The sequence below is a fragment of the Silene latifolia genome, chromosome 1, assembly GCF_048544455.1.
Source record: "Silene latifolia isolate original U9 population chromosome 1, ASM4854445v1, whole genome shotgun sequence".
Taxonomy (NCBI): domain Eukaryota; kingdom Viridiplantae; phylum Streptophyta; class Magnoliopsida; order Caryophyllales; family Caryophyllaceae; genus Silene; species Silene latifolia.
The window spans coordinates 146,531,389-146,551,131 of NC_133526.1; positions in this window are offsets into that span (position 1 = coordinate 146,531,389).

Below are 19,743 nucleotides of genomic sequence, written 5' to 3' on the forward strand. Positions count from 1 at the left end.
AATATTGTTCTAGTATCAATAATATTAATTTTATTAAGAGGTTATCTTGAGTATTATTCCTTGGGAGAGATTCTATACTTGAATCCTTTGTTCATCCATATTAGGAGAGCTCAAGAACAAGTGAGTAGGAGAACTCTCTTGTGCCCAATAATCCGAAATTTCCAAATGTAAGAATGATGATTTCTTCTCTATATTTGCTTATGTTTGCATGCATAAGATCTAATTAATTTTATGATTAAATTAAATGGAACATATATGAATATGTTGAGTATTATGAGATATAGATTTCTAACAAGCGGTATCATGAGCCTTAGGTTGTTTGCATGCAAATGGGTTATAGTTTTTCCGAGTTATACGATTAACATATAAAACTTATATATTTGTGTTTATTATGATATATCACGAAATCAATTATGCATGTTAAAGTTTCTGATCCTAAAATATATTTAGGATATTTTGGTTAATTTATGGATTTTTATTTTTCATTTTATATAATAATGGCATTAGCTAAACTTCTATTTTTCCAGTGGTTTTTGGATATTTTTTCACATATATTATTTTTAGATGACCTGTAAATTTTCATAATTTTATGAGTTCTTATACTCGAAATATGGATTTTTCATGATAAAATCGAATTTAAAAGTGAAAATAGGTTAATATGAGAAATATTTCGAATCTGGTCATAAAACTTTAGTATGTTGTCACATGCAATTTTACAAGATGTGTGTAAAATAATAGGCTATAATGAAGTCTTTATGCATGATTTATGAATTTTTGATGAAAAATAGCATAAATAGTGACTTTAATTAGTGAATAATTGCTAAAACATACTTCATGACTAAAGAAAAACGTCACATGTTGCATTTTATTACCTATTTCAGATCTAAAATTGAAAAGTTGATAAATATAATTTTTCTCATATTTTTATGATAATATTTGATAAATCCGATAAACCGCAACATTGTTTTTCCTCGATGAATTTCGGAATTTTAACCTAAGTTTTTGAACATTATGAGTGTCATGGTATTTTTCCAGAATGTTCATGAGTTTAAATTTCAAATTTTGAATTTAATTGAAATTTTTATGATTTATTTGAAGTTTATGGCTTTTATTGTAATTTTAAATCCTTTTATGAACAATATTAAGAGATATAAAGTTAATTATAGTCAATATGTTAGTGGTGACTAATTTTGAGTCCTAAGTTGGTTAGGGTAATTAACTTGTGCATAAATATGATTTTATGTAATTTATTGTGATTTTAAAAGGTTGAATCATGCAAATCCGTAAAAACCGTTTAATATACGATATTGGCTCCTTAAAGGCGATTTAGCATAAAATTGGGCATGTTCATACATATTATAATGCTGCATTTTATTTATGATTGTCATAATTTTATTTTATGTAATTTTTGAATTATGTAATTTTACTTAGTATGGCCTTAGTTTTAATTGGTATTGCCCGAAATGTATGGGAATATCGATTCGGTTGTAATTTATTGTGATCTCGTATCACCGTTTTGTAATTTAATAGATTTATTTTTACTTTAATTACAAATGTATAATAGGAAATTATGTAATTTGTTATGTAATTTATTTATTCCGGAGATCCTTGAAGACGATGCCACTTAAGAAGGCGATCCATTAAAGACGGTGTTACCACGAGATGCGTGCCCAAGCCGAAGTTCAAGGGACCAATGGAGTTGGTTTCCGAATATGTAATAGTTAATTAGATTTTCTATTTTAGGAAGGCCATACTAGGATTTAATTTATGCTTTGCATTTTATTTATATGTTACATGCATCGCTAAATCGCCATAACTAAAACATGCATTATCATTTTAATCGAGTTTATCAACTGTGTCAAATACAATTATCGTAGTTTACCGCTTTAGTTCACTTAAAACGTGATAGATAATAAATTGACATGACCTCTCGCTAAAAATAAACAATTGAGACTTAACCTTACCAAAAAGTAGAAACCATGAAAACCTATTTCGTGAGGGAGTGCACTCGGCCACACCGGGGTACAAACCTTGTTACGTAGGGGAAGTGGGTGATAAATGTCTATCCACCGAATTCACGTTGATGAGGGTTTCATCGGCCACACCGTGCCCAAGTTAATGTGGGTTTGGATTATTGACACATTTATTCGAAATTTGGATTGAGCTCAACGGAAGTATTCGTGACCGTAGTCGCATGTGTTCCGGGCTATAGATAAATATTAGAGTAATTTTATCGACCAAGAGTTCTAAAAGTAGAATCGATTAAAGCGTTAATCCACAGAGTTATATTGATAAGGGATTCATCGGCCACACCGTGCCCATGTTAATATGAATTTGGGTCTTGGAATCATTTATATTAGTTGGGTAGAGGTCACTATATAAATGCTCATATCTTGTTAATTTATTTACAAGTATGATATTAAAAAGACAAATGTTAATATTTCCTTTTCCTCCATACTTGTAGTTCATTACAATGAATCCATCAAACGCTACTACACCGATAACTATTGAGTCTTGCCACAATGTTTTTGACGACGTTTGCTTCAACAATGATTTCGACACTACTAGAGAACTTCATTTTGGGATTAGTTCGGATGGAAACCTAAACTTCATCACTTCTTCAAAACCTCCTACAAGATCTCTTGTGAGCCGGTCTCAGGAAGACCGCCTCATAAAATCTATAGGATCTTTGTCCTTGGAAGATAAAGATGCCAAAACTAGTGGGAGCTCAAGCAATCAAGTTCTTGCTTCAAAGGGCAAAAGGTTCAAGAAGAAGGGAAAGAAAGGGAAAAACTTCAAGCAAGTTGAAGATGAGTGCCATTATTGCTATGGCATGGGACATTGGCTTCGGAATTGTCCCGTATATTTGCGAAATATAAGGGAAGGAATCATCGTTCCAAAAGGTAAAATTCCTAAAGAAATTTATGTTATAGATATAAATTATACTTCCACTACGACATGGGTACTGGATACCGGTTGTGGTTCTCACCTTTGTAATCATTTACAGGGTTTAAGAGACATGAAGAGACTTAGAAAAGGAGATGTGGATCTACGCCTTGGAAATGGAGCTCGAGTAGCGGCCGAATCCAAAGGAACTTATGTATTAGATTTGCCTAATGGATTTGAGTTGTATTTACATAATTGTTTTCAAGTGCCTACACTCTCTAAAAACATTATTTCTATCGCTATGTTAGACATGGACGGATTTTGTTTTGTCATTAAGAAAAATCGTTGTACTATTTCGAGGAATGATTTGGTTATAGGCCAAGCTTCTTTCATTAATGGCATTTACATTTTAGAAACCTCGAATCCGACTAATGATATCTATAACATTCAATCAAAGAAACTCAAATCAAGTGACCCAAATGAATCATTCATTTGGCATTGTCGATTAGGTCACATAAACGAGAATCGCATCAAAAGATTAATTTCGACTAATGTGATTACACAATTTGATTTTCAATCATATGGAACATGCGAATATTGTCTTCTTGGCAAAATGACTCGAAATCCTTTTAGTGGTAATGGGACACGAGCATGTGAACTATTGGGACTCATACATACCGATGTGTGTGGACCAATGAGTATCACCGCTCGTGGAAATTATGACTACTTCATAACCTTCACCGATGACTTGAGTATATATGGGTATATCTATTTAATGAAGCACAAAAGTGAAGCTTTTGAGAAATTCAAGGAATTTCAAAACGAAGTAGAGAACCAATTAAACAAAAGAATTACGGCACTACGATCCGATCGTGGTGGAGAATATCTTAGCCTTGAATTCGATTCACAGTTGAAAGGTTGTGATATTATATCACAACTTACTCCACCCGGAACACCACAACTTAATGGTGTTGCCGAAAGGAGAAATCGAACCCTACTTGATATGGTTCGATCAATGATGAGTCAAACCGAGCTACCAAACTCGTTTTGGGGATTTGCGATTCAAACCGCAATTAGATCCTTGAATAATAGTCCCACAAAGACAACCGAAAAGACTCCATATGAGATGTGGAAGGGAAGAGTTCCTAACATATCCTACATTAAAATTTGGGGATGTGACGCTTACGTCAAGGCAAAGACCGACAACAAGCTTGCCCCAAAATCCGAAAATTGCATCTTTGTAGGTTACCCCTTGACCTCTCGAGGATACTACTTCTACAAACCTCAAGAGAACAAAGTGTTTGTGTCTTGCGAGGCTGTCTTCTTAGAAAGTCAATTTATTTTCTAAGAGACAGAGTGGGAGAAATTTTGAACTTGATGAAGTTCAAGAGCCACAAACCGATGTAGAGACGCAACAAGATGTTCCTTCGTCATCTAACGCGGTTGTCTCTCCTCCACTTAGTAGAACGGGCCGTATTATTCGCCATCCCGATCGATATGTGGGACTTATCGAAGAAGATGGAACACTCGATGTGTTGCTTTTAGAAAGTGACGAGCCCGCCACCTACAAGGCCGCAATCTCTAGTCCAAATTCCTCCTTATAGCTTGAGGCCATGAAGTCCGAAATGGATTCTTTGCATGAAAACCAAGTTTGGAACATGGTAGATTTGCCCAAAGGGGCAAGACCTCTTCAATGCAAATGGATTTTCAAAGTCAAGAATGGCATAGAAGGACATGATTATGTCTACAAAGCTAGGCTAGTGGCAAAAGGATTTACCCAAGTCCAAGGTCTCCATTATGATGAAACCTTCGCCCCCGTAGCCATGCTAAGATCCATACGGATTTTGTTAGCGATTGCCGCATTTCATGATTATGAAATATGGCAAATGGATGTCAAAACCGCTTTTCTAAATGGGCATTTAGAAGAGGAGGTGTACATGAAACAACCCGAAGGTTTTGTTGATTCTAAGAATCCTAACAAAGTGTGCAAGCTTAAGAGATCCATTTATGGTCTTAAGAAAGCATCTAGAAGTTGGAATCATCGATTCGATCATGTGATAAAAGAGAATGGTTTCACTCGAAGTGTTGAGGAACCATGTTTATACATGAAATTTAGTGGGAGCAATGTTGTGTTCCTAATCTTGTATGTCGATGACATACTACTCATTGGAAATGATATTCCGATGTTGTCTTCTGTTAAGAAGTGGTTAGGTAACCACTTCCAAATGAAGGATTTAGGAGAGGCACAACGCATATTAGGTATCCGGATCCATAGAGATAGATCTAAGAGGATATTGGCACTAAGTCAAGAGTCTTATGTTGATAAGATTCTTCGACGGTTCAGCATGGACAAATCAAAAAGAGGATTGCTACCTATGGTAACTGGGACAATATTGAGTAAGTCTCAATCTCCCTCCGAACCCCATAATGTTGAACGCATGAAGATGATCTCTTATGCTTCCGCTGTTGGATCAATCATGTACGCTATGATATGCACACGTCCTGATGTCTCGTATGCCTTGAGCATGACGAGTAGATATCAAGGAAATACAGGTGAGAGTCACTGGATAGCCGTCAAGAACATCCTTAAGTACTTGAGAAGGACTAAGGATTCTATCTTAGTGTTTGGAGGAGACACCGAGCTCCGTGTTAATGGTTACACGGACTCAAGTTTCCAAACGGATAGAGATGACATGAAATCACAAGCTGGTTTCATTTTCATGCTCAATGGTGGTGCCGTTAGCTGGAGAAGCTTCAAGGAAGCTGTGACTGTGGATTCAACAACGGAGGCTGAGTATATTGCAACATCATAAGCTGCCAAGGAAGCTGTGTGGATCAGGTAATTCACGGAAGGTCTAAGAGTAGTACCTACCGCCAATGATCCCATCACTCTCTATTGTGATAATAGTGGGACGATCTTCCAGGCTAAAGAGCCTAAATCTAGTAATAGATCTAGACATGTACTTAGAAAATATCATGTAATTAGAGATTTCATTGAAAGAAAGGAAATTGCGATATGTAAGGTTGGGACGGATGACAATATAGCCGATCCGCTCACCAAGCCTTTATCGCAGGCCAAGCATGATGGACATGTTGCGTCCATGGGACTTAAACGTGTACCAAGTTTATGTTAGATTTTGAAATGAAATAAAAGTGTTGTTTTTGTTCATGTTCATAATCACATTTGTCTTTTATCTTTTCTCATACATTGTTATATCCAAACGGGTTGTAGTGACAAATTGAACCCCGTTAAAGTGAACACAGATTAACATAGTATTCGCCCATAGTCACTTGTATGAGGTGGCGTCTAAAAGTGACTAGAGTGTGATGTGATTGATGGCAAGTTCAAGTGCCATGGAGTCATATGAGAATGACTAGTTGATCACATAGCCAGACTATTATGAACACTATGTCTGGCCTTATGACCGCTTATAGAGTTCTGGCAAATTTATGTAGCCTGGTCGTGGCGAGAGCTACTATAGTATTCTAATGAGTCGATTCTTTTGAGTAAAGATTGTTCGCGTAAGATGGCACAGTTTCAGATTAACTTTGATTTGTGTTACTACGACCTTCGTAAATGGGGTCAAATGGGCATATTTTGGGTTATGATGGCTGTGGCTAGCCGAAGGGAATAAGTGCGATAGGAATTGTCAACCCCTAGTCAGGGTTATAACAATATCTCAGGGCCACTCGAGGATTAATGAACTGGAAATGTGTGGCCACGCTCGGAAGGTATCCATGGTGGATAAATTCCAGTCAATCAGTTATTCTCCAGATCGAGGAAACCACTCTTGATATGATCACTTGCAAGTACGACCTGAAAGACACCTTGCATTGAGTGGGAGATAGTAATAGGACAAGAGAATTGGTGACGCACACTTGTCGAGGACAAGTGGGAGATTGTTGGAATATGTGTCCTCCGACAATAATGCGATCACAACTGTCGATCAGGATGATCACATGTTTAAGTCTCATTTTAAGAATACATGTGGGAAGTAATATTTTACTATCAACTGGTCCACACATATCGGTAATGATTGCCTGACTAGAGTTTGACATTACTGTCGTGCGACGGTGGTGATCAGTTGATCCCCTTAGGTCATACCTAAAGGGTAACACTCTTAATTGAATATTTAATTGGTCGTATGACGATACAAGTCAATTAAATTGCTTAAAATTGACGGACGATTTTGGGAGTAATATTTACGTGTCTCGTTGTAATTAGACACGGTCTAAGTAATCGAATTGTTTTATTGCTTAGATGAAATTATTGTTTACGGAAACAATTGAACTGAATGAATAATTTATTATAAATACAAGATGTTGTAATTTATAATTGGTAAAGTGTTTTGGTACAAGTAATTGTGAATTACAAAGTCAATTTTGTACATGACGTATTTTATTAATACGTTGATTTTTAATATGTTAAAAATACATGACAATTTTACATGACTTGTAACATGTGACAAATTGACAAAGATAAAATGGAATCCATTTTATCCCATTTGGACCGAAATTAGGAGGGAGTATGGTGTTTATATTATGTTAAATTATTTGAGTGGAAACAAAATAAATAAACCTAGTCTCCTAGCCATGCAAGCCTAGTCTTTTCTTGGGAAGAATAGAGGCTCATGCATTTGCCTTTTCTCCGCCCCCTACCCGGTTTTTCTCCGTCCCCTACACTACTCTTGAGAAGAATTAATTCCTTCATTCTATCATCTAAAAATATAGAATTTTAGAGAGATAAATTACTTCTCTTCTCCCTTCTCTTAAACCAAAAATTAAGAGACCAAAAACAATATTTTTGGGTCAATTTTATTTAAAATTAATATTGTTCTAGTATCAATAATATTAATTTTATTAAGAGGTTATCTTGGGTATTATTCCTTGGGAGGGATTCTATACTTGAATCCTTTGTTCATCCATATTAGGAGAGCTAATGAACAAGTGAGTAGGAGAACTCTCTTGTGCCCAATAATCCGAAATTTCCAAATGTAAGAATGATGATTTCTTCTTTATATTTGCTTATGTTTGCATGCATAAGATCTAATTAATTTTATGACTAAATTAAATGGAACATATATGAATATGTTGAGTATTATGAGATATAGATTTTTAACAGGTTTGCCCTTGTTGTGTTTTGCGTTCGCAGGTGGTTTGTTTTTTTGGATTTGTCCATTTTGTGCCGTCGTAATGCCGAAATTTCGGTTGACCTTTTTTTTGTTTTGTCCTGATTGCAGGGGAGGGTTCTGGGCCCACTGGGTCCATTGCCAAGACTTTAGAGGTCTTGTTTGGGGCTGGGCCGGTTAGTACACCAACTAGTGCGCTCGAGACGGTGGTAGAGGATGCCTCTGAGGAGGCTGTTAGAGCCGAGAGAGCTATGGTGGCTCGTCACGAGGCCGTTGTTGGGGCTGTTGGTGCTGAGGGAGCCACGAGGGTCGGGAGGAGCCTGCTGTTGAGGTTGTTGGTGCTGGGAGGGCTCAAACGGGGTCTGAGGCCGGTACCTTTGGGAGGAGGGCCCCTCGGCCCACTAGACGGGAGCTTCAGAACGTTGCAAGGGTCGTTGAGAGGCCTCCTTCCCGTCGCGTGGAGTCTCGTGGGGGAAAGAGACGGAGAGTGGAGACGGATGCGGATGACGTCTTTGTTAAGAACTGGGATGTTAGACGGGTTAGAGCCCCTCAGGGGGTGAACCTGCGGGTGGTGCCTGTTTGGGCCGAGGGTTTTGATGGTAGCCAGCTGTTGTTGCGGCTAGACACCCACATCTCTTACCGTGCACACGAGGGCTTGGTTAGTTTGCTGCTCGGATGAGCTTTTGTTGTTTTTGTTATTTTTCAGACTTGGATAGGTGTTCTGATGCTGTTTGTTTCCCAATTTCAGGAGATTGTTACCATGAGGACTTTTTCAGGCTTCTAGACTTGCATGGGTTTCTACGACGTTCTCCGGGCCGGTACGAGGGCGTTGATAGAGAGGTCGGCTGTAGGGCCGTTGGTGGCTGCCTGGCGTGAGATTCACAGGGCTTCGATTAGGTCGAACCTGTGTTTGATTAGCGTCATGTTGGACCGTTACTCGGACATGACGTCGTCGTTCCACATTGAGTTTGGGGAGGTCGGTGTCACCTCGGAGGATTTTGCCATGATATCGGGCATCCCTGTGGCGAGACGCCTGTTAAGTTCCCGGAGACGCCGGAGAGAGTGTATTCCACCGTGGTTACGAGTTTGATCGGCAAGGTTGTGCCTGCGCTGACTGACATCACTTCATTCCTGATAGCCATCTCCTATGTGAGGGATCACTTCAGAAGGAGAGTGGCAAGTTTTGTTCCGGCGCCGCTGGCGAGTCTAGAGGCTGAGGCTGAGGCTGACGCGCAGGAGGCGTGGTTGTGGTACTTCTTGTGTACCACGTACTTTGGAGACAAGGGTGAGCGCTTGTCGACCAAGGTACTTCCTCTGCTTCCTAACCTGGATGCCTTGGGATAGTTTGACTGGGTAACGCAGGCTTTGGCGAGTTTTACCCGTTACCTACACGCTGTAGTTCATCCGGAGGTGATGGGGGATGGGAGTTCTCCCGCTTTGGTTGGTCCCGGCCTAATCTTGGAGGTACGAGCATTTTTGTGGTTTTTTGAATTGATTTTGATTTTGATTTTGTTTGTGATGGATGATGTCGTCGGGTCACATCCAATCAAACACATTTATAATACTCAACAAACAACTAGTTAGTGGTAAGTCGAGGTCGATCCATGGGACGGTGTGCTTTGGGTTCTAAGTCTATCTATCTCAATTTATGCTAGTGTCATAATTGATGGGGATTGTAGTTGTGTTCTAAACTAATGCAAGCAATGAAGTAAAACAAGCAATAAAAGGAAGGATGTAAACAATTGATTAAAAGTGCTAGGATATCATAGGGTCATAGGGGATTCATGGTGTTGATCATACAAACATGTTTACAAAGTTGCAAGCATTTAATGTTGTGGAGAAACCGAGTTGGTTTATGTCTTACGGTTCTTAGGAAGAGTTGGGTCCCGGAGCCGAATCGATTAGATTGTACAACACCTACAAGTCGACTTACTTTCCTCCTAATCAACTTCTATGCATGGCCTAACGAGACTCGAGTTGGTTTATGTCTTACAAGTCAAGTTGAATAGATAAGTGATGGTTGTAAATGCTTAGCATTTCATCAAACATAACATGTGCATAAAGTTGACATCACAACAAGCAAGCAATTCAATTGTGAAAACATATTAAATTAAGCATGAATCAATCTCATGTTGCTTTTCCCTAATTACCCACTAATCCTAGCTAAGAGACTACTCACTCATTATCAAGTTTAACATGCTAACAAGGTTGTCAATCATATTAACAAGGTAAAACATGATGAACAAGTAAGAAAGATTAACAAAAATTAAAACAAGGATTAAGAGAATTATACCTATGGAGATTCCAAGATAATAATGCAAAGAATAATAGAAGAAACTTGATTGATTGATGAAGGGTTGTCAATCCTCCAATAATAACCCAATGATCTTCAATTACCCAAAAGTAACAAACTTGAACAATAATTAAGGAGATATTAATGTGTAATTTTTGGAAAGATTAAAGAGTAATCTATTCTAATCTACTCCTAATTAAATCTAAGAGGAATTTCTAATGTGGAGGCTTAATCTAATCTAAGATTCCATGCCTTGATTATTTACAAGTGGGGTATATATAGTAGAGCTTAATTAGGTTAACTAAGGCTAATTTAGTAATTACATTTTTGAGTTCTAAGCAGGGAATTGCTAGTCTTTTCGGAGAGATGAGCATCTCAGCTGAAGACGCCACGATCCGTTCGTCCAGGAGAGGAATCCGCTCGGATTCTTGCAGGGGTGGACGAGCGTCTTTGGGCAAATCCGCTCGGATATTAGCAAAAGAATCCGAGCGGCTTCGAGGCTTGGACGCTCGGATTATCATCTTGGACGGCCGTCTTGTCCCTTTGGACGCTCGGATTCTACTTCAGAATCCTTTTCTTCACTTTCATCTTATTCTTCTAAAATTAGTCTTTAGTTCTTGCCTCCTCTTCATACTAGTCCATCTAATATCACCAATAAGCTTCCAAATATGCACGAAAGACGGGGAATTCCGTCTAATTGTCTTCTTTCCTACAAAACATACGAAATGCACTACGAAAGCAAAATAGAAAGCATTAGACGGATAAAATGGCTATGGAATGTTATAGTAGTATGCAAAATAGGCTCAATTTAGGGGACTAAATGTGTGCAAATAATGTTCATATCAGTTTGATTTTTGATTGATTTTTGAGTTTTGGTAATTTTTGAAAAATTGGCTGATTTGTAATTGCTGTGTTTTGTTACAAGCTTGGTTGTTTGCTTACTTCGTCCCCCCTGCGCCCGAAGATGACGGGTAACGTGCCTTTGGCATACCTTGCTGTGAGGGGTTGGACGGTGGCTCGGAAGAAGTCGACCAAGTCGACTTACAAGGACTGCAGGCGTCGGGTGAACGCCCTCCGAGTTGGTGACGTAAGTTTTTACTTCTTACCTCTTTTGTTTTGTAGAAACAGATAGAGTTAAGATGACTAGGTAACCGAGAAAGCCCCCTGTTAGTTGATTAGCTTTGCCTTGAGTGTAGTTTGTCGGGTGGCCTTGGGAGCACTACACAGGCGTACCATCTGCTGTCAGGGAGCATCTGTGACCTCGCAGTTCCCAGCGTTTGTACCTCGAGATGGCGATCGAGCCGGTTTGGTACTTGGGTGAGCGTTTATCTTGTCAGTGTTTTAGTGAGACCTTTGTGGTTCCGATCGATCCGCCTAGGGTGTTGTTCAAAGACTCGACACCCGATGAGGTTTAGGAGCACCTTCACGGCCGTGGGGGTGAGGAGCTGTTATTACGGGAGGCAGCCAACGACACTTTCCGCTTGTCGAGGCTTCGCTGGTACCCGATTGAGGTACATTTTCCTCTGTTCTTCGTTTTCATTGCCTCTTTTTGTGCTTTGGTGGAAGGGTTTGTTACCTTCGATGCGGATTCATGTTGTAGGGTGTCGACGTGCTCATTAGGACCCAGCCCCCAGCTTTCCCGACACAGACCACCTTTCAGGGCCGGGTGGTGAGGAGCTACAGCTGCGTCTACCAGAGCCTGCGGCTGCTGAGGTGACCGGCGCTGGCATGAAGTGGAGGTTGACAGTTCTGAGGGTGAGTTTATGATTTGAATACTCCTCCTTCTTTGTATTTTGCCTTGCATTTTTTGTTGTGTTGAAGGGCTTTTCTGGTTGTAGGTGTCGACCGTTAGTCATCAGGCTTTGTGGCGGATGGCTAACCGGTGGAGGGCACTTGCTGGTGACCTGGCTGCGAGGGAGGCTCGGCTTGCGCAAGTGCTTTTTGTTGGTTGTTTTTGTGTGTTTTTGTGTTGCATTTAACGTTTAGATCTCAATGACCTGTATTGTGGCTTGCGGGGTACTGCGGATCCAGCGGAGCTGGCTTGCGTCCGTGCTAAGTTGGATGCAGCGAGGTCGATGATCGAGTCACAGGAGCTGGGGATCATCAGTCGGGACCAGGAGCTGAGGCGTCGTGAGGACGTGTTGCGGAGCCGAGATGTGGAGATTGCCTCTCTCAGTGCTCAGTTTGCTGCAGCAGAGGAGCTTCGCGTCACGATGGAGTATGAGATGCTGTAGAGTTCTCCTGAGAGGGGCCCGAGCAAGAGGTGGTGTCTGCTTTGCCCGCGACTCCTCGTGAGACCGAGACTAGTCCAACGGGAGGTGTTGAGTAGTTGTAGTTGTTTGTCCGTGTTTTTGACTTTTGTTTGTACTTTTTGCGTGAGGCGGTTTGTATATATGTTTTATTGGATTGTAGTTTATTTTGTTTTGGCTTTTTTTTTGTGTTGTGTTTCGAAGAAGCACGGTCAGCTGCTGATTCCCTTTTCCTTTGCATTTGTTCCTGCATCGTTAGTGTAGAAAACAAGCAACAGGTAGCACATACGCATAAACGTAAACACGCAAAATCATTTGATGAAAACGAAAATAACCACGATGACTCGAAGTTAAAATTTGAAATTTGAAAAGAAATCTTGAAAATTCCGTGATAGGTAGTCACGTTTGGATTTTTCAAGTAAAAGTGATTTGAAATTTTGAGCAACTAACTCGTGTTTGAATTAAATTGCATCGAATTTTGCCGAAAATTGATTTGTAACTCGAAAAACTAAAACTCAAACTGTCACCGATGAATTTTAACAGAGATTTTGCGAGTGTATTTGATTTGATATTTGTGAGATCAAGGCTCGAATTTGTAAGAGCTTGAATTTTTGAAGAAAATTGACTTCGTGTTATCAATTCTCGATTTTTGTGGAGAAATGCGAAAAAGCGAAAATTTTCGGAATTTTCGAATGACATGGAAACGATCTGCCGCGGATCGGGGAGACTTGTAATACTATGGTTTTCTTTGTCTTTGGGTACTCTATCGAGTGGGACTTACTCTGTCAAGTAAGTATCTTTTTACGCAAAACAGTAGCTGACCTGATGGGTACTCGATCGAGTAAATGTGACACTCGATCTAGTAAGACACACTCGATCGAGTAAGTGACTTACTGTAATACCCAGGATATTTAAGAACTCTGTTGACCGACCTTGTTGACCAAACAGACCTTAGAGATGAATGGATGAGGGATCAGGCTTGAGACATGAGCTTTATGGGATTGTTTACTCGACCTAGTTGAGGCTACTCGGCCGAGTATCACCTATACTCGACCGAGTAGAGCCTACTCGGCCGAGTACTCCCGTACTCGACCGAGTATGGCTGCTGTTTGACACGTTAATATAAAATGCAAGTTCGCGAGATGACGTGTGTGGTGGCCGTCTATGTCACCGCCGACGCATATTGTTAGGTAAGTCTCTGCCTTGTGTTCTTTTGGATGATTCTTTGAGTATAGTTGTGTAATAGGAGGTGGTTATCATTGTTAGGATGCTTATTGGAGTCGTGCGTGGCTGTGTATGGATGTCTTATATGCGTTACGACGAGGTAGGGTTTCCTACTCAGTTTTACTGTTAATTGTTATGGCATGATTGTTTTGTGATTATTGTTAACTGCTGATCATCGGAGTATGGTTGTTGTTGTGACGGTGTTGGTGTGGAGAGGTTATGACAGCTTTGATGCTGTGTGTTGTGATTGTGGTGGAGTCACTTGCGGGAGTGGCTTCACACCCTAGTTCGCCCTCCATGGAACCCGCCACGGGAGGGGATGTGCACATTAAGGGACAGGGGTTGTTTTAGTCGCTCGTTGATGAGCTGGACTTGGTGGAACCCGCCACGGGAGGGGATGTGCACACCAAGGACCATTATTTGGATCATCTCAAGTTTGGTACAATTCCTTTACTCTTTAATCTTTATTGTTCATTTATTCATTCTATTATCATGTTTCTCATGATAATGAGTGAGTAGTCTTTTAGCTAGGATTAGTGGGTAACTAGGGGAAACCAACATGGGATTGATTCTTGCTTAAACCAATATGTTCACATGATTAAATTGCTTGCTTGTTATGATGTCAACTTTATGCACATGTTATGTTTGATGAAATGCTAAGCCTATGAATCCTTGCATTTACAACCATCTCTTATCTATTCAACTTGACTTGTAAGATATAAACCAACTCGAGTCTTGTTAGACCATGCATAGAAGTTGAATAGGAGGAAAGTAAGTCGACTTGTAGGTGTTGTACAATCTAATCGATTCGGCTCCGGGACCCAACTCTTCCTAAGAACCGTAAGATATAAACCAACTCGGTTCCTCCACAACATTAATTGCTTGCTTATAATTGTAAACATGTTTGTATGATCAACACCATGAACCCCCTATGTCCCCATGATATCCTAGCATCTTTAATTAATTGTTTACATCCTTCTTTTATTGCTCGTTTTACTATATTATTTGCATTAGTCTAGACACAACTACAAACCCAAACAAATTGTGACACTAGCATAAATTGAAATAGATAGACTGAGAACCCAAAGCACACCGTCCCATGGATCGACCTCGACTTACCGCTAACTAGTTGTATGTTGAGTATTATAAATGTGTTTGATTGGATGTGACCCTATGACATCACCCATCACTAGCCCACAGTGCATGACCCCAGAATGCAGCCGAGTGACCTGGCTGAGCGGATCTCCACTACTTTGGTGCTCCGCAACATGCATGAGATGACCCTTAACCAGGGCATAGGGACGCAGCTAGCACAGCCTGTCTGGTGGAGGGGACCGGGAGTGGACACGGGAGTATTCCACAGCTACGGAGTTGACCCGAGTTACTGGAGACCTTCAGAGGAGACTGAGTTTGGCTGCCTTGCGGGACCGTGGGGAGCCAACTATGGCAGTCAGCTAGGAGGAGATTCATCATCAGCAGCAGCAGGTTTTCCAGGTGCGAGCAGTTCAGGCGCGGGTACTTCTGGCGCAGGTGGTGATGATGATATGGAGGAGGGTCCTCGTTATTGACCTTGTGTTGTTAGATTGCTTGGAGTGGCTTCTTTGATGTTAGATTTATTTCTTTTGTGTTGGACTTATTACTTTTATGTCTGATTTTTACTTTCGGGATTTATTAGTTCTTGTGGATGACTGTACTTGGCCTTAAGGCCGTTACCTTTCTTTTGACTTAACTGTGGACCTCGTGGAATTGGTTATATTCCGTAGTGTGGTAGTATGTTTGGTTGCAGGTAACTCAAGATGTTCGATTGCAATTGTTGGCTCTCTGCCTGTTACAACTCGTCCGAGTATAGACAATACTCGACCGAGTAGCGCTTACTCGGCCGAGTATACTCTTATACTCGACCGAGTAGAGCTTACTCGGCCGAGTAACCTTTCATACTCAACCGAATTGTACTGTTACAGGGACTCCTGGTGATGTATGCTTATCAGCTGTCAGATGTATGTGGTTGTTTACATGTTAAAGTGGATAGGTGTTTCATAGTATCATTTAGCGTAAACGGCCTACGTTGGTATGTATGTACTTGGGGTAGTATATCGATTCATGAAGGTTAGACATGTTGTCACGGTCAACATGAAGGATCTTAACTTGGTCATAGTACTAGAGGAGTTCTTATTTTAGCGTGGGATACTAAAACATAGTAAGAACGTGTCATAACTGCCCCGAGTCTATACATTTGCATGTTGATGATTCAATGCAATCTATCGTAACTTCCCTGTTTGGTTACAGTTATATACGACCAACTGGATAAATGAACCTGGTGGTCGGTCCATGTCTAACGTAAAGGCTAACGAACAAAGTGTGATCATTTGTTAACCTCACCGCTGGTCTATATAGAATATTTAATTGCTGTCACATTCTGTTGCTATGAGTCGCAACCGTGTAATGTCATAGAGTAAGCTTTGTAAAAGTAAGTAAGGTCATCTATAGTTATGGGTAATGTCGCAGTTGGAACGTATGTGTTGGTTCGCGGAACAGAAAGTGTTTAGCGGTGAACTTCGGGGACGAAGTTCCTTTAAGAGGGGAAGAGTAATGTCGCGGAAATATTTGGAATCACGTGTATATTATGTATGTTAGTATTCGGAATTTGCATTATGTTTCCTTAAAGTTATATTCATAGAGTACTCAAGTGATATGAATGTTATACTTTGTACCTATGTTATACTGTGTATGGGTGTAGGGAACGTGGTGGTTGGGTTTTATTTTGTAGTTGTGTATGGCGGCTAGTTGTTGTATTGCTTTTAACAAAAGAGTGCGGATGAATTTATTAATTTCCGTAAATTATGTGTAATAGTTAGTGATTGGTATTGCTTGGAGGTATAGCTGTGGTAGATAATTGTTGCATGAGTAATGTGGTGCGGCGGTAGTGTCAGAACGGTTTGAGGCCGTACGCCCTTAGGTGGGTGGTGAGAGTCACAGTGCGTGACCCTGAAGTGGGCGGAGTGTGGACTGAACTTCGGGGATGAAGTTCTTTTAAGGGGGGAAGACTGTAATACCTAGGATATTTAAGAACTCTGTTGACCGACCTTGTTGACCAAATAGACCTTAGAGATGAATGGGTGAGGGATCAGGCTTGAGACATGAGCTTTATGGGATTGTTTACTCGACCTAGTTGAGGCTACTCGGCCGAGTATCACCTATACTCGACCGAGTAGAGCCTACTCGGCCGAGTACTCCCGTACTCGACCGAGTATGGCTGCTGTCGACACGTTAATATAAAATGCAAGTTCGCGAGATTCATTTCATTTTCTTTTCCCATTTCTTCGACAGTTTCTGTTTCTCTAACCCTAGCCTATCTCCCTCTCCTATCACCCCCATCTCTTCACACTCTAATTTACATAGCCAAAACCCTCACCATGGGAAGGACGGGATTCGGATGACGTGTGTGGTGGCTGTCTATGTCACCGCCGACGCATATTGTTAGGTAAGTCTCTCCCTTGTGTTCTTTTGGGTGATTCTTTGAGTATAGTTGTGTAATAGGAGGTGGTTATCATTGTTAGAATGCTTATTGGAGTCGTGCGTGGCTGTGTATGGATGTCTTACATGCGTTACGACGAGGTAGGGTTTCCTACTCAGTTTTACTGTTAATTGTTATGGCATGATTGTTTTGTGATTATTGTTAACTGTTGATCATCGGAGTATGGTTGTTGTTGTGACGGTGTTGGTGTGAAGAGGTTGTGACAGCTGTGATGCTGTGTGTTGTGATTGTGGTGGAGTCACTTGCGGGAGTGGCTTCACACCCTAGTTCGCCCTCCGTGGAACCCACCACGGGAGGGGATGTGCACATTAAGGGATAGGGATTGTTTTAGTCGCTCGTTGATGAGCTGGACTTGGTGGGATCGGCTGCGGTCACCCATTGGCTGCGTGGATTACCTGTTGCGATGGGTAATCTGGCAGGGCTACACACCTCGGTGTGTGGTCAGTTACTATGTGAGATCGGGAGACTGGGGAGTGTGGATGACCAGCTAGTTACCGTATTGATTGCATTATATTGTTTGAGTAATACTGACCCCGTTGTTGTTGTTTTGTAAAACCTGCGGTGATCCATTCGGGGATGGTGAGCAGTTGGCTTAGCAGGTACTATTGATTGTGGCTGCTAGGATAGGAGGGATCGAGTCATCACGCTACCAGTCTAGAGATGCCGTGTCATGAGTGTTGTAGTTGTATCTTTGGTGTAAAGAGTCTGTAATGAGTCACTTTGTATATGGTACATTAATCAATTATAATTGTTCTTTTATTGTCTAATTTGATCTACTTCCTCGGGAAACCGAGATGGTAACACTTTCATACACTGGAATGGTCCTTGGTAAGCGGTTCTGGTGTACGGGGGTGTTACACTTACTCGATCGAGTAAGTGCGTATTACGGGTTGTTTAGCCGGGTTTTATTAATAATGCGAGGTTAATATAAAAGGGACTCCGTCACTTTGTTTAATCACTTTTAACATTCTAAACCTTTCAAAGAGAAGAGTAATAGTTACGTACATCGCATCCATCGCATTGTTAACAAATCCCAAGGCTTGGTTTGTCGGATTGTCTTGTTCTTTACGCCGTTGTGATCGTTGTGTCGAGGGTAAGCTTCTTATATAATTTTCATAATGTTTTGATAAGTTTGATTAAACCCTACTTCGGTAGATTTTGATGGTTTTGGGTGTATTATGATGAGTAGATGGTAATTATGTGATTATGTGCTATAGGAGGAGGATTCGTAGAGGAAAAGTTCTGATTAGCTGCTGTGACGGTCTCGTGTGATTTGCTATTCCAGGTAGGGTTTCCCTACTCAGTATTGATTACATGGTGTTGTTGGTGATTAATTGTTGTTGTTGTATATCATATTGGTATTGGATTTGGAATTGGTGATTGCTGATAGTATATTGTGATTATCGTATAATTGTCTGTGGTTTACAAGGTGCGTCCTTGGCTGAGTGGAGTCACTTGCGGGAGTGGCTTCACGCCCTTGATTCACCTTCTATGGAACCCGCCACAGAAGGGATGTGGACATTTAGGAACTTGGGTGGGAACGGCTGCGGTCCCCCACTGGCGGTGTGGAATACTTGTTGCGATGAGTATTCTGGCAGGACTACACACTTTAGTGTGTAGTCAGGTATGTGGTGATGTGACAGAATTTGGTTGATTGGATTGGATTGTAATATTATTTTCTTGCAGCTGTTTGTTTTGTGTAATCAGTACGGACCCCGTTTAACTGTTTTAAAAACTGTGGTGATCCATTCGGGGATGGTGAGCAGTTATTGAGCAGGTATGAGTTGATGCGCATAGGATAGCTGGGTTGAGTTATCACGAGCTGTTTAATAGTCTTCCGTTGTGTTATGTACTAGTTTATTGCTTTTGGTTTGCAGTTTGAGGAATAGTTGTAATTTACTTTATCGGTTTTGGATTTTGATCTTGTATCACTTTAAACTATTCTATTAAAGTACGTTCTTTTATGGTCTATTTGATATTCATTGCCTTGGGTAACCGAGATGGTAGCACTTCCGTGCCTTAAGTGGTCCTAGTAAGGCACTTGGAGTATGGGGGTGTTACAAAGTGGTATCAGAGCGACGATTTTGGAACCTGTAACTAATGAAAACAATGAACTTAGGGAGTCAAAATAAAATGAACCCGGGTAGGAGTTGTTAGGAGCTAATGCTAAGACTTTGGAGACGTCCTAAAGTCGCGATATCGCCCTACAACTTTGAACCAGTCACAATGGGGTGTGTCATGGGAACGTTATCTGTTTGTCTAAGTATGTTGCATATTTATATAGAATGTGAATTGGTGGATGAATGCATGTAGAGGATGGGGAATGTGATGGTGAAAGGCGATGAGTAGTATGAATGTGTATGATGATTGTTTAGCTGGAATTGTATGATGAATGTTTTGTAACGTGGCATTGTTAGAAACATGTGG